We start from the raw sequence: 15,618 nt of genomic DNA, 5'->3' as shown, positions 1-15,618 counted from the left end.
CTATCCTGTAGAAGTCAGCTGTGAGTCTAATTGTAGATCCTCTGAAAGTAATCTGGCATTTCTCTCATTCACATCTTAGAATCTTTATGTTTTCCTGCTGACAGTTTAACTACATATGTCATGGTGAAGATCTTCTGGTCATGTCTGTTAGGAGTTCTATGTGCCTCCTATACTTGGATGTCCCTTTCTTTCTCCAAATTGGGGAAGTTTTCTGTAATTATTTCACTTAAAAGGCCTTCTAATACATTCTCTTTCTATGCCTTCAAGAATTCCTAAAACCGATATGTTTGATAATTTGAGACTATCCCATAAGTTCGCAACACTGTTTTTTTATGTTTCTAATTTCTTCTTATTATTTGATCTGACTATAAAATTTCTAGATATTGTCTTCTACTTTGGATATTCTTTCTTCTGCCTCACCAAGTCTGTTAAGGTTTTCTATTGCATTTTTCATTTGATCTATTGAATGCATAATTTCTAATATTTTGATTTCTCTTTAAAAATCTCAATTTCATGGGAAAAATATTCATCATGTTATGTATGCATTTTTTTAATTCATGGATTTGTTTCTGATTACTTCTGAGTAATCCTATGATTAAACTTTTGAATTCTGTTTCCAGCATTTCATCAATCTCTTCATCTTCACATTCTAGTATTGAAGTGTTGTTGTGTTTCTTTGGGAGTATCATGTTGTCTTCCTTATTTTTGTTTCTTGAATATCTGCATTTATTTTTAGGTATTTGTTGAGATACTTGTTGGTTTTTTTTTTTCCCTGATGGCTTTTATTTCTTGTAGGTTACCAAGTTTGTTAGCATACAATTGTTCAAAATTATTTTAATGATGTTTTGTATTTCTATGCTATCACTTATAATTTTCATCTGATATTTGAGTCTCCTCACCTTTTTTCCCAGTTAGTCTAGCTAAAGGTGTTCTTTAAAAAAAAAAAAAAACCCAGCTCTCCCTTTCATTGATTTTTCTAGTTGCTGATCAATCTCAATTTCATGTATTTCTGTTATTTATTTATTTGAAAGACTGACAGACAGACAGACAGAGATCTACCACTCATTGGCTCATTCTCTAAATGGTTGCAGCAGCCAGGATTCTGCCAGGCTGAAGCCTGGAGCCAAGAACTGCATCCTGGTTTCCCACATGGGTAGCAGGGCCTTAGTACTCAGGCCATCTTGTGCTACTTTTCTAGGCACATTAGTTGGGAGCTGGATAGGAATTAGAACAGTCAGAACTTGGCTGGCGCCGTGGCTCAACAGGCTAATCCTCCGCCTTGCAGCGCCAGCACACCGGGTTCTAGTCCCGGTCAGGGCGCTGGATTCTGTCCCGGTTGCCCCTCTTCCAGGCCAGCTCTCTGCGGTGACCCGGGAGTTCAGTGGAGGATGAGAAGCATCTTGCTCCTGGCTTCGGATCTGTGCAGCGTGCCAGCCACGGTAGCCATTGGAGGGTGAACCAACGGCAAAGGAAGACCTTTCTCTCTGTCTCTCTCTCTCACTGTCCACTCTGCCTGTCAAAAAAAAAAAAAAGAATAGTCAGAACTCAAACTGGCACTCCAGTATAGAATGCCACCATCACAAGCAGTAGCTTTACCTCTTGTGCCACAATGCCATTTCATTATTTCTGTTTTGCGTATTGAGATTTGGTTTCTTGTTTTTCTAGTTCCTTGACGCATAGTGAGAAGATGTTTGAGGTATTTCTGCTCTTGTGAAGCAGGCATTGGTTGCTATGAACTTCCCTTTGTACTGCTTTTGCTGTATTCCCTTGGTTTGGGTATGTTGTGCTTCCATTTTCATTTATTTCATGAAACTTTTACATTTCCTTCTTAATTTTTTCCCTTATTCTTTGGTTTTTCAGGAATAGGTTGTTCAATATCCACGTATTTATATATCTTCCAAAGTTTTTCTTGTTATTGATTTTTATTTTGATATCTTGTAGTGAGAAAAGTAGCTCAACATGATTTTTTTTTTTTTTGAGAACTTGTTGAGGATTATTTTGTGACCTACCACATAATCTGTCTGGGGGAGTGTTTCATGCGCTGTTGACAAGAATGTATATTCTATAACTGTTGACTGGAATGTAGAATGCAGGTTAACTCTGCTGTTTCTTTGCTGTTTTATGTCTAGATGATATGTTCATTGCTGAGAGTGAAGTTTTAATATCCCCAACTATTACTATAGTTGAGTCTATGTCTTCTTTTAGATATACTCAATTACTTTATACATTTTGTTTCTCCAATATTGGGTGCATAGTATTTATAATTTTTATTTACCTTCTGAATTGAATCATTTATCTTTAAATAATGATCTTCCTCATCCCTGTTTACTGATTTTTCATTTAAAATCCTTTTTATCTGATAGAAATATACCTACCTCTGCTTCCCTTTGGGTTCCGTTTGTAGGGGATAACTTCCATTCTCCATTTTTAGTCCATATTCTTAGAGGTGAAGTGAGTTTCTTGTAGGCAGCACATAGTTGAGTAATTTTCAGTTTAGTCCATTCACTCTGTGTCTTTCAATGGGAAAAGTTAGTCCATTTAAATTTAAAATAATTATTTACAGGTAAGGTCTTATGTCATTTTGACACTTGTGTTCGAGTTTTTCTTTCTCTCCTATAATTCATTGTGGCTAAGTGATTTTCTCTAGTCGTGTGTTTTGATTTCTTGCTTATTTGGGGTAAGTCTTTTATAGATTTTTGCTTTGTGATTACCACAAGACTTGCAAAAATAACTTGAGGCCAGCATTGTGGCATAGTGGGTAAAGCTGCCACCTGCAACACCAACATCCCATATGGGTACTGGTTTGAGTCCCAGCTGCTCCACTTCCAATCCAGTTCTCTGCTAACGTACCAGAGAAGGCAGCAGAGGACAGCCAAGGTCCTTGGGCCCCTGAACCATGTGGGAGATACAAATAAAGCTTCTGGCTTCAGCCTGGCCCAGCCCCAGCCATCGCAGCCATTTGGGGAGTAAACCAGTGGAAGGAAGATCTGTTTTTCTCAGTGTCTCCTCTCTCTCTCTCTCTGTCTCTCTCTCTCTCTCTCATCTCTCATTCTGCCTTTCAATAAATAAAATCTTAAAGTCTTTTGATTTTAATAAATTCTTGAAATGATAGCAACTTAACATGGATTATAAAAATAGGAAAAGAAAAAAGATATGTTAATAAAGAACTCTATGAGAAACTTCCACTTTGACTATGACCCTGTTGGAATATGATCGAAGTCAGCAAACTCAAAAGGCTTCCATAGCCTTGGCAACTCATGACTAGAGCCTAGGGAGATTACTGATGCCATAAACAAGAGTGTCAAATTGTTAAGTCAACAACAGGAGTCACTGTGTACTTACTTCTCATGTGGGATCTGTCCTTAATGTATTGTTCAATGTGAAGTAATGCTATAACTAGTACTGAAACAGTATTTTACACTTTGTGTTTCTGTGTGGGTGCAAACTGATGAAATCCTTACTTAATATATACTAAATCGATCTCCTGTATATAAAGATAATTGAAAATGAATCTTGATGTGAATGGAATGGGAGAGGGAGCAGGAGATGGGGGTATGCGAGTGGGAGGGAAATTATCGGGGGTGGGGGAAGCCATTGTAACCCATAAACTGTACTTTGGAAATTTATATTTACTAAATAAAAATAAATAAATAAATAAATAAATAATTTTTTAAAAATAAAATAAAGAACTCTACAACTGCGTTCCATTCCTTTCCACATTTTGAATTTTTGATGTTCCATTGTACACCTTTCTATACTTACCATCTCTTAATATATTAGTGTTGTTATTGTGCTTAACTGTTTTTGGTCTTCATATTGGATATGCAAATCTTTTATGGACTATGTTTACCATGTACAGCATTGTGAATTTGTGCAGTTAGTCTTGCCAGTGGGTTTTCTACTTTCTAACATTTTCTTCTTATGTGATATCATCTCTTCCTTTCTATTTGAAGAACTCCCTTTATCATTTCTTATATGAGAAGTCTAGAGGTGATAAAATTCTCAGCTTTTGTTTATTTGGGAATGTCTTTTTTAAAATTACTTATTTTAAGGGAAGAGTGACACACACATGGAGATGGAGACGTCTTCCATCTGCTGGTTCAATCCCCAAATGCCCAAAATAGCCCGGACTGCGTCAGGCCATAGCCAGGAGTCAGAAACTCCGCCAGAGTCTCCCACATGAGTGGTAGGAACACAAGTACCTGGGCCATCATCTGTTGCCTCCAAGGTACGTGAACAGGAGACTGGATTAGAAGCAGAGGCAGGGCTCTCTCCCAGTCTCTGATATAGGATGCAGGCATCCCAAGTGAGAACTTAAACTGCCGTGAAACAATGCCTGCCACTATCTAGGAATGTCTTTGATTCTCCTTCTTAACTCAAGGATAGCTTTCCTGGATATGGTATTGGCTGGAATTTTTTTTTTCCTTCCTTACTGTGAAAGTCTCATCCTGAGGTCAGCAGTGTAAGTGTAGTGGGTTAAGACACTGCCTGTGATGCCAGTATCTCATAGGGGCACTGGTTCAAGTCCTGGCTGCTCCACTTACAATCCAGCTCCCTGCTAATGTTCCTGGGAAAGCAGCGGAGGATGACCCTAGTGCTTGGGCCCTTATGCCCATGTGGGAGACCCAGATGCAGCTCCTGACTTTAGTTTGGCCCTGCCCTGATCATTGCAGCTATTTGGGGAGAGAACCAGTGGGTGGAAGATCTCTCTCTCCCTCTCTCTCTCCCACCCTCTCTCTTGCTCTCCTTCTCCCACCCTCTCCCCCTCTCCTCTTCACTCTCTCTCCCTCTCTCTCCTTTTCTCTCTGTAACTTTGACTTTAAAACAAAATAAATAGATCTTTAAAAAAATTTTTATCCTGTTCCCTCCTGACCTGTAAGGTTTCTATTGCAAAATCTGCAGTCAAGCAAATTGGAACCACTTTATGGGTTATTTCTTTGCCCTTGCAGCTTTGAGAATCTTCTCTATCTTTAGCCTAGGGAGCTTGATTATGATGTATCTTGGGGTAGACTTGGTCGAACTGAAAATTATGAGTGCACTCTGACCTTTCTGTACCTGGAGAGTTGTATCTTTCTTTAAGTTCAGAAATTTTTTGTTATTATCTCTTTGAATATACTTTGGAATTCTCAAGTCCCTCTTGAATTGGAGATATTTACTCTTTATACTGTTCCATCCTTCCTATATGCTTTCTTTATTCCTCTTGACTCATTTATTCTTTGTATGTGTTTTCAAATATCTTGCCTTCATACTCATTAATTCTTCCATTTTATGTATTCTGCTGTTAATGCCTTCTATCACATCTAAATATCTTTGTTTTTATTTTTTATTTTTTTGATATGCTGGGAGACATAGATGTCAGTAAGAACTTCCTTCTGCTGATTCATTCCCCAAATGACCACAACAGCTGGGACTGGGCCAGACTGAAGTCAGGAACTCAGTCTAGATCATCACCATGTGGATGGCAGGGACCTGAGCATTTGAAACATCACCTACTGCCTCCCAAAGTGTGCATTAGCAGGACCCTGGAAATAAACAGTGAAGGAACTCAAACTCAGGCAATCTAATATGAGAGGTAGGCTTCTCAAGTGGCATCTTAACTCTGTGCCAAATGCCCACCTCATCACGATTTTATTTACTTTTTTAATATTTATTTGAAAGGCAGAATGGCAGAGGAAGAAAGAGAGAGAGAGATCTTCAATCTGCTGGTTCATTGCCCAGATGGCTGCAATGTCCAGGTCTGGGCCAGGCCAAAGGCAGGAGCCAGGAACTCCATTCTGGTCTCCCATGAGGATGGCAGGGGCCCAAGTACTTGGGCCATCTTCCACTGACTTCCTTCATGCATTAGCATGAAGCTGGATCAGAAGTGGAACAGCAGAGACTTCAAAAGGTCTCCAGTATGGGATGTCAGCCTTGCAAGTGACAACTTAACCTGCTGCTCTATAACACTAACCCCATCATGCTTTTAATTCTGCTCAGTATGTTTTTCAATTCAAGGATTTGGTTTGATTTTAATTACTTTTATCTCTGTCTAATGTGGTGGAATGAGAAGGCCATGCCAAGATGGCTGCTGGCAACAGAAACTGCCTGGCAACAGGCTGTGATTGGATGGTTTCAGAAACCACATGACAGTGGAGTCTGCCTGGTAACAGGCTGTGATTGGATGGCTTCAGAAACTGCCTGGCAACAGGGTGTGATTGGTTAGGGCATAGACCGTCCCTTGACTGGATTGGCTGCCTTGGTATATAAGCTCCTGTAGCAACTGAAATAAACAAGACTGTAGGCTGCTTGCCTCAGGCCTGCTTTCACCCAACTCCCGGGGTCTGTGTGGTGACTCCGTGCCTCTTGCCCCCACCACGCTCCTCCTCCCAGGAATCCACAGCAACAGTCTCTGTTAAAGAACCAGATCATTTCTCTGTGTTCTATTGAAAATTGTTGAGTCTTCTCAAAACAGTTCCCTTGAATTCTTCATTCCCAAATTTACAAATGTTGGTTACTATCCAGTTGGTCGTATCAGCATATTTGCTTTGTTAGGAAAGCTTTTGGTTTCCTGAAGGTTCTTGGTGATTGTTAGTGTATTATATCATATGTGCATTGAAGGATTATGTGTTTTTGCCTAGTTGTCTTTATCTGGATTTTTGTAGGTAGCTCTCTGATTTTTTGGGTGATTGTCCTTCCAGAAATTCTAAGTAGTTGACTTCTTTTCTCTGAAACTGTGGACACTGCTATAATTTCAACACTTGATGCTGCTCTAAGTTGAGATTTGCCTTAAGTCTGCTGTTGGTGTCTTGTCACTTTCAGTCCTAGAAATTTCCCCAAGACCACATTTGTCCCAAAATTCAGTTGGTCTGCTGTTGAAAATGAACTTGGGAAGTGCCTAAAAAGAAGTAGTCTGTCCCTGCAAGCCTCTTTGTGGGGTTGGGGTAGTCTTAGACACCTAGTCCTTTGGAAACCAATGTCACAATGCTAGGATACATCTGGAGCTCACAGCCAACTGATACAAAGCACCGGGGAGTGGGGGGAGATCAAAGCCCATGCTGCTATGGGCTATCTTCTGCTGAGTCAGAGTCACAATTTGAGACCATACGTGAGACTAAGTCCAGTTAAGTGGGACCATGGGACTCCACTTGACACTGGGGCAAATTGAGAGGCTCAGGCCACTAGGATCTGGCCAGTCTCGGGTTTTACCATCCCTGCATTGAGTCCCAAGTCACAGTCTTGTGGCTTTTTTTTTTTTTTTTTTTTTTTTGCTGTCTGCCCAAGGTTAGGGAGCAGTGATAAAGGCCATTCACTGGCTGCCCAGGCTAACAATAAACTAGGTCACACTTGGATCTCTTAGTCACCAGGCCCTCTGAAGTCTTTGAGGTATGCACCAGGCCTGTGCAAGGCTGGCAGTAATATAAGTCAAAACATCAGGGCATGTCCACCAATGTTGGCTTATGGACAGTGTCCTTTGGGCTTTATAAGATGCCTGGTCTTACCTTGGTGGGCCTGGCTCTGAGCTTCAAGGCAGAGTCATAAGAAGGCTCTTTACCATTCTATTCCCCAGTGGCTTGGGTCTTGCTCTCTGCTAGAGGTTGGGGAGGGTGTGGTGGAGGTGGTCCACCACCTGACTAAGGAAGATCCAAAGGTACTGACTTGGGAGCATTGGCATGGGGCCCTGTCCAGCACCAGTTTTTGGTGTGGTCAATCTGGTACTGAGTTTCAATTCTAAGGACCAAACTTAATTCCTTTTCCCTCTCCCAAGCAAGAAGTGAGCTGAGAAAGGGGTCATACATGCAATTATTTCCTTCCTGCCTTCTTCAATATGTCTTCTATTACTATATTAAAACAAAACACTGTGATCTCTGCTGGCTTCTTTAACTCTTGTGGAGGTGAACTGATGTGTGAATGTTGATCACATTGATGTTTCTGTGACATGATCACCAGTATCTCACTCAGCTACCATCTTCCTCTACCTCCTCTATTTATTTTTCAGTTTTTATTCCTAGAAATTCTAGGAACATTTTAACACTTTTATATCAATCCTTTGTCAGTATTATAAACATTTTTTCCAATATATAGCCTGGTTTCTATTTTCTTTAATGTAACTGAATTCATTTCAAATTTATATATATATATATATATATATGTTATATATATATATAAATGTATTGATTTTTTAAAAGATTTATTTAATTTATTTGAAAGACAGAGATACAGAAAGAGGTAGACCCAGAGAGTGAAAGAGAAAAGAGAAGTGTTCTATCCAATGGTTCACTCCCTAGATGGCTGCAACAGTTTCAGAGTTCATCTGAAGCCAGGAGTTTTTTTTCGGGGTCTTCCAGCCAGGTGCAGGGGCCCAAGCCCTTGGGCCATCTTCCACTGCTTTTCCAGGCTGTAGCAGAGAGCTGGATCAGAAAGAGGAGTAGCCGGGACTAGAACTGGCGCCCATATGGGATGCCGGCACTGCAGGCAGAGGCTCAACCTAGTGTGCCACACCGCCAGTCTCGTATCGATTTTTAAAGCACTTTCTGTGTACCCCTTTTAAGATCAAAAATATACCCACCCATGCTTTGACTTGATGTTTTAAAGTCCTGAATTTAGGCTGGCGCCTTGGCTTAATAGGCTAATCCTCCACCTTGCGGCACCGGCACACCGGGTTCTAGTCCTGGTCGGGGCACCAGATTCTCTCCCGGTTGCCCTTCTTCCAGGCCAGCTCTCTGCTATGGCCCGGGAAGGCAGTGGAGGATGGCCCAAGTCCTTGAGTCCTGCACCCGCAAGGGAGACCAGAAGAAGCACCTGGCTCCTGGCTTCTGATCAGTGCTATGCACCAGCCGCAGCACGCCAGCCGCGGCGGCCATTGGAGGGTAAGCCAATGGCAAAAGGAAGACCTTTCTCTCTGTCTCTCTCTCACTGTCCAGTCTGCCTGTCAAAAAAAAAAATAGTTTAAAGTCCTGAATTTAACATTTAGGAACTCAAGCCATCTTGTTGACTTTTGTTTATAGATCCAATTTCACCTGTCTATATGTAAATAACCATTTTCCCCCAACTTCCCTACCATAATGTCAGTACATAGATCTGTGCTCTCTATGCCATTCCTTTAGTCTTTTCACATTGCAGTACAGTTTTATAGATTCTACTATTGATTTTTTTACATATTTTGATGTTTATTGGTATTTGATGTGTTAACAATATTTTAACTTGAGTCTTCTAAAAAGATGGTTGAGTTTTCTTGGTGTTATATGAAGGCACTCTGAATACTCTAATGATTTGTCTATAGTTGTAAATAGTCACATCACTTGCAAACATTTGTTCTTGTTCTGTTTTCAATTCATTAGAACCTAGGAGTAAGTAGGCTACCTGAGTTGAATTGATGAGGTGTTTTTCATTTGTTCTATGAGATTTTTGTTTTGAAGATTTATTTATTTGTTTGAAAGTTAGAGAGACAGACAGACTGGGCTGGGCCAGGCCAAAGCCAGGAGCCAGGAGCTTCATCTGGGTCTTCCATGTAGCTGGCAGGGGCCCAAGTGCTTGGGCCATCTTCCACTTCTTTTTTCTATTTATTTTATTTATTTTATTTGAGAGGTAGAGTTACCGATGAGAGAGGGAAAGACAGAAAGAAAGGTCTTCCATCTGCTGATTTACTCCCCAGATGGCTGCAACAGCCAGAGCTGGGCCTATCCAAAGCCAGGAGCCAGGAGCTTCTTCTAAGTCTCCCACATGGGTGCAGGGGCCCAAGCATTTGGGCCATCTTCCACTGCTTTCTCAGACCATTAGCAGAGAGCTGGATCAGAAGAGGAGCAGCTGAGACTCGAACCAGCACTCATGTGATGCTGGAGCCACAGGCAGAGGCTTAGCCCACTATGCCACAGTTGCCTGCCCCAGGCCATCTTCTACTTCTTTCCCAAGCATATCACCTAGGAGTTGGACTGGAAGTGGGGCAGCCAGGACTAGAACCAGCACTCATAGGATGCAGTTGTCGCAGGCACCGGCCCACCCCACTGAGACATAGTGCCAGCCCCTCTGAATTTTATTTGTTTTTTTAAACTTTTAATTAGTTTTTAATTTGGAAGGCAGAGCAACAGAAGGAGTGAGGAAGATGCCTTCCATCTGCTGGTACATTCCTCAAGTGCCCACAACAGCCAGAGATGGGTCAGGCCAAATCCAGGAGCCAGGAACTCCATCAGGGCTGCCCAGGTGGGTGACAGGAACTCAAGTACTTGATCCATCATCTGTTGCCTCCCATGATGTGCATCAGCAGGAAGCTGGATCAGAAGAAGAGCAAGACTCCAGCCCCAGCCCTGTGATACAGGAAGCGGGCAACCCAAGTGTTACCCAACCCTCTGCATCACAGCACCCACCCCTGTTTTGTAACTTGAAAGCATCCTTACATTCCTGAGATAAAGTCAACTTAAGAATGTGTGTTATCTTTTTAATATACTGTAGACATTTTGCCTAGTATTTTATGTTTTTATTGAGTATAATGGGCCTTTAATTTTTCCCCTGTCTTGTGATTTATGCATCAAGATTACACTGGTCATAAAAATAAATTGACTAACATTCCTCTTTTGCTCTTCTCTTACAAAAGTTTCAGGAAGTCTGTTTCTTGAAAGCTTTGTGGAGCTTGCCAATAAAAGCAGTAGGGCCTTTCTAGAACTTGCCTTAGAAACCATTTATGTTTTCTTCCAGTAAGTTTCTTTCTCTTCTTTTGTAGATGTTTTTAAGTACTTCTTCAATTTCTTCAAAATGTTTGCCTTATCAATAATCATATCTCCTTTTTTCATTCGCACAATTGTCTATTTGTGTCTTCTCTACACATACACACACACATAGCTTTTTTATTGATCGCTGTATTCTGAGATTTTTTTTCAAAACTTAATTTTCTTTACCTTTTTAGTTTGCTGATTTATTTAATTTTTAGCATTTTAGCATCTCTATTTTTCTTGGATTTATTCTAAGTTGGGTGCTTAATTTCTAGTGCATTTGCACTGTTGAAATTCTGGTCCCCTGAAGTTTATGTAATTGTTCCCAAAGGATCCCAGCACAGTTTGTGGCCCAGAAAGCACCGATGGGTGAGATGCTCCTTGTGCTGTTGCTAGCCCCGCCCACAAAGGACCTGTCCCAGGTAGTTGTCAAAGGGGCAGTTTCCTTCAAGGAAGTGTTTGAAAATGTGCTGCCTCAATATGTTCTTGACCTAATCTTCCTGTTTTTCTTTTAGTTGTATTTGTTAGATCAGTGAACTGTTTCAGTATGAAGTTGCTCAGGCTTAGAGAGAATGTAACCTCCATGCTTCACACTAGGAACCAAGGGAAGTAAGGTGCTGCTGAAGTCACTGTACAGCTTAGGGGCAAAGTGGAGTCCAGGGCATGAGACTCCCTAGTCTTTACTCTTTCCACACAGCCAACCACTTCCTCAACACAGAAGATGTCATTTTACGGGCGCAAGGTCACCTGCATGACCTTACTCAAATATGATCCACATTGAGAGCTTTTTGTGATCCCAGAAAGTGCATTGGGAGACAGTGTGGCATTGACAATAAAATAAAACTTTGCACTCTTATCATCATTTATGCTTGTTGTATACCAAGGATTTACCCTGCAGCATTTTAACATGCAAATGTCTTTGATTATTTTCCTTTCCGCCTTTTGACTTTTGAAGAGAATGGCTTGAGGAAGGGAAACAGTAGAGACATCAGGGGTTCAGTGAGAAACAGCCATCTTTGACACTGTGACAAAGGTCTAGAGTTGTTTCTTACTGTGATGCAATTGATGATGTTCCTGTGGAAAGATAAAATCAGTACTGTATCCTGCATGCCTCATTTTAATTTTTGCTAAAGTCTGTTTTATATCTCTTCTGGACTCTGGGTAATCTTTTTGTGAAGACAATGGCTTGGACTAGCAGGAGTTGGCTTGCCTGGAGCAGAAGCTCCCTAAAGCATGGGTTCACAATGGTTTCAGGAGGGGTTGCCCAAGTTCTCAGCACTCCAGGTTAGTAGTGTAAAGCTCTATCTTGACAACCAAGGCTTGAGTGGCTATGCTGCTTTCGCAGCTATATCCGAAATCATATATATCTACTTCTCAACTAGGTTTTGCTTAGACCTACTTTAAAAAAAAAAAAGGCTTTATAGCATATCACTTTGAAAGAGATGTATTAGCCTCAGCTTGTTTGGTTCAGAATGAATGAAATGCAATAAAATTCAAATTAAAAAAAACATGTACCTTGTAGAGTGTTTCTGTCATGATAAGCAATCAATCTCACTGTTAAGATAGGATGTACCATGAATTTAAATTCCACGTTGCTTACTTTAAATATCTCCTTCATTCTTCCCTCATGAGAGAGTACCTCAAAATGTTTGTGAACAGTAGAATCCAAAGTTTATTTTTGTGCAAAAAAAATAAATCTATGCATCCAAGAGGTCTTCAAAAATTTCATGAAACTGCGTATTATGAAAGAACTATGCAGGAAGTTTCTGAAGACCCTTTGGATGCCTGGGTTTAAAATATTTTTATATCAAAATTTGTGCACAAACGTTTGGAAGTATGCTCATGTGTCTTCAATGATCAAGTATTTTTTGTGTGTGGATTTAAGTATGAAAATCCTTGTCATGTCTCATAGTGAAACAACATACAGATTAGAGGCAGTTCTTCCATGTTTTGATATAGTAAAAATGAGCCATTCTCCCTGCTTCCCAAGCATAAACTTGGAAGTTTGGTCCCGTTGGCTTTGGACTCAGGCTTCAGCACTGGGGAGCCCACAGCACACTAGGTCTGGGGTTCTGTTGAGAGACTTCAAGAGGACAAGTGTTTGATTCAGCAGTTAAGACACTGCTTGGGATCCTCATGTCCCTTTCAGGGTGCTTGGTTTGAGACCAGACTTCCTGCTAATGGGAAGCAGCAGGTGATGGCTCAAGTACCTGTGTCCCTGCCACCTCTGTGAGATAACCCCAAACTGGTCCTGGGCTCCTTGATTTGGCCTGCCTTAGCCCCAGCTCTTACAGGTATTTGGGGAGTAAATCAGCAGATGGAACATTGCTCTGTATTTTAAGTAATGTGAAAATAAATAATTGTTGTACTCTATAGAATACTATACAGCAGTAAAAAACAATGAAATCCAGTCATTTGCAACAAAATGGAGGAATCTGGAACACATCATGCTGAGTGAAATAAGCCAGTCCCAGAGGGACAAATATCAGATGTTCTCCCTGATCGGTGACAACTAACCGAGCATCTATAAGGAAACCTGTTGAAGTGAAAAACAATGACTTGATCGGCCCTTGACCTGACTGTTGATGTACAACTTAATACTTTATCCCTTTTAGTATTTTTTTGTTCTACTTAATACTATTGGTTGAACTCTGTAATTAACACACAATTATTCTTAAGTGTTGAAATTTAACTGAAAAGTGATCTCTGTTAAATATAAGAGTGAGAATAAGAGAGGGAGGAGATGTACAATTTGGGACATGCTCAAGCTGACTTGCCCCAAATGGTAGAGTTAGAAACGTGCCAGGGGATTCCAATTCAATCCCATCAAGGTGGCATGTACCAATGCCATCTCACTAGTCCAAGTGATCAATTTATGTTCACAATTGATCATAATGATAGGATTAAGAGTCAAAGGGATCACATAAACAAGACTAGTGTCTGCTAATACTAACTGATAGAATAAAAAAGGGAGAGGATGATCCAACATGGGAAGCGAGATACACAGCAGATTCATAGAATGGCAGATGTCCTAAACAGCACTCTGGCCTCAGAATCAGCCCTTAAGGCATTCGGATCTGGCTGAAGAGCCCATCAAAGTATTTTAGGCATGAAAAGTCAAGACACTCTAGAAAAAAAAAAATGACCCAAATGAAGGATCTCTGTGAGTGAGATCCCAGTAGAAAGAATGGGCCATCAAAGAAAAAGGTACCTTTCTCTGAAAGGAGGAGTGAACTTCCACTTTGACTATGACCTTGTCTAAATAAGATCAAAGTCAGCAAACTCAAAAGGCTTCCATAGCCTTGGCAACTCATGACAAGAGCCTAGGGAGATTACTGACACCATAAACAAGAGTGTCAATTTGTTAAGTCAACAACAGTAGTCACTGTGCACTTACTCCTCATGTAGGATCTCTGTCCTTAATGTGTTGTTCAATGTGAATTAATGATATACCTAGTACTCAATATTTTACACTTTATGTTCTGTGTGGGTGCACACTGTTGAAATCTTTACTTAATATATACTAAATTGATTTCTGTATATAAAGATAATTGAAAATGAATCTTGATGTGAATGGAATGGGAGAGGGAGCAGGAGTTGGCAGGGTTGCAGGCAGGAGGGAAGTTATGGCGGGGGGAAAGCCATTGTAATCCATAAGCTGTACTGTGGAAATTTATATTTACTAAATAAAAGTTTAAAAAAGAAAATAAATAATTGTTAAAAATGCAAAAAAAATTATTCCACCAAATGCTACCCCAGGGAGCTTAGTGTTTTCTGTACCAGTGGTATTGAGTGTCTACATGGGTACATTTCCAGATGCTGCTTGTTGCTGTTGAACTGCTGTGGGCTCACCTAACCCTCATTCCTCTCTCCAGGTATCTAACCTTCACTCAACAGCTTCCTTCCTTACCATCTTGATTGCTGGGATCTTTGATGTTGCTCCCATGCACCCTTCCCAACACATTTTCTGTTTTTTCTCTGCTAACTCCCAAATATGCACTAACATATAAAGCTCATAAATAAATGGGAAAGAAGAAAGTAGTGTAAAGCTGTATTTTGATGAGCAAAAATAAAAGAGACGGAAACATAGCAATGTCTCCTGGTACTTGGGCGAAAAACAAGACATACAATGAAGAAATCAGGGGATACTTTGTGTTTAAACACTGCCTTTGGGGTGCAGGGTGACAGATGTGTCCATTTTTTCAGATCTGTTTCTTTCTCTCTTGTTACTAGGGTTGTTTTCAAAACTGAACAGGAGAATGAATGTGGTTCTTAACATTGGGCACAGCACACAATAAAGGCTCAAATGGTATAATTTATTATTTATGGTTATACACATTAACAAAATACTTATACAGATTTATGAATTGGTTCTCTTTGGGTAATCCACTTGGGGTCTTAGTTTTTCTAGAATCAAAGGGCTGTACCACACTTCTTTAAAGTCCCTTCCAGCTCACCGATTTCCACTTGACTAGTACTGATACATTGGTTTTCAACCTTTTTTTATGTTTAAATATATTTATTACATATTAAGTATATTTAATATTTGATTAGTAGAAATATACACTTAAAAGATATTAAAAATCAACTCTTAACATTCAGTTTCTAAACCCAAAGATAGAAAATACATGAGATTATCTTGACAAAACACAAAATTTCTTTCCCTCATGTAATTAGTTACCAAAATATAAAGAAAATCCTTTTGTACTGTGCTTCTTCTAATGGGATGTTCCCCCAGATAACTTAGAAGTTAAACCTACTGGAAAGATGCCCAATCTTAGACATTGAATAGTATGTGTGGAGGCTTAAGCATTCAACCTTATAAAAGAATGAGAACACTTAGAAACAAGTACACCCGAGGCCAGTGCTGTGGCACTGCAGGTAAAGCCACCGCCTGCAGTGCTGACATCCCATAGGGGGTCAGTTTAAGTCCTGA

The sequence above is a fragment of the Lepus europaeus genome, chromosome 2 (assembly GCF_033115175.1).
Source record: "Lepus europaeus isolate LE1 chromosome 2, mLepTim1.pri, whole genome shotgun sequence".
NCBI lineage: Eukaryota > Metazoa > Chordata > Mammalia > Lagomorpha > Leporidae > Lepus > Lepus europaeus.
This window is presented reverse-complemented; position numbering follows the sequence as displayed.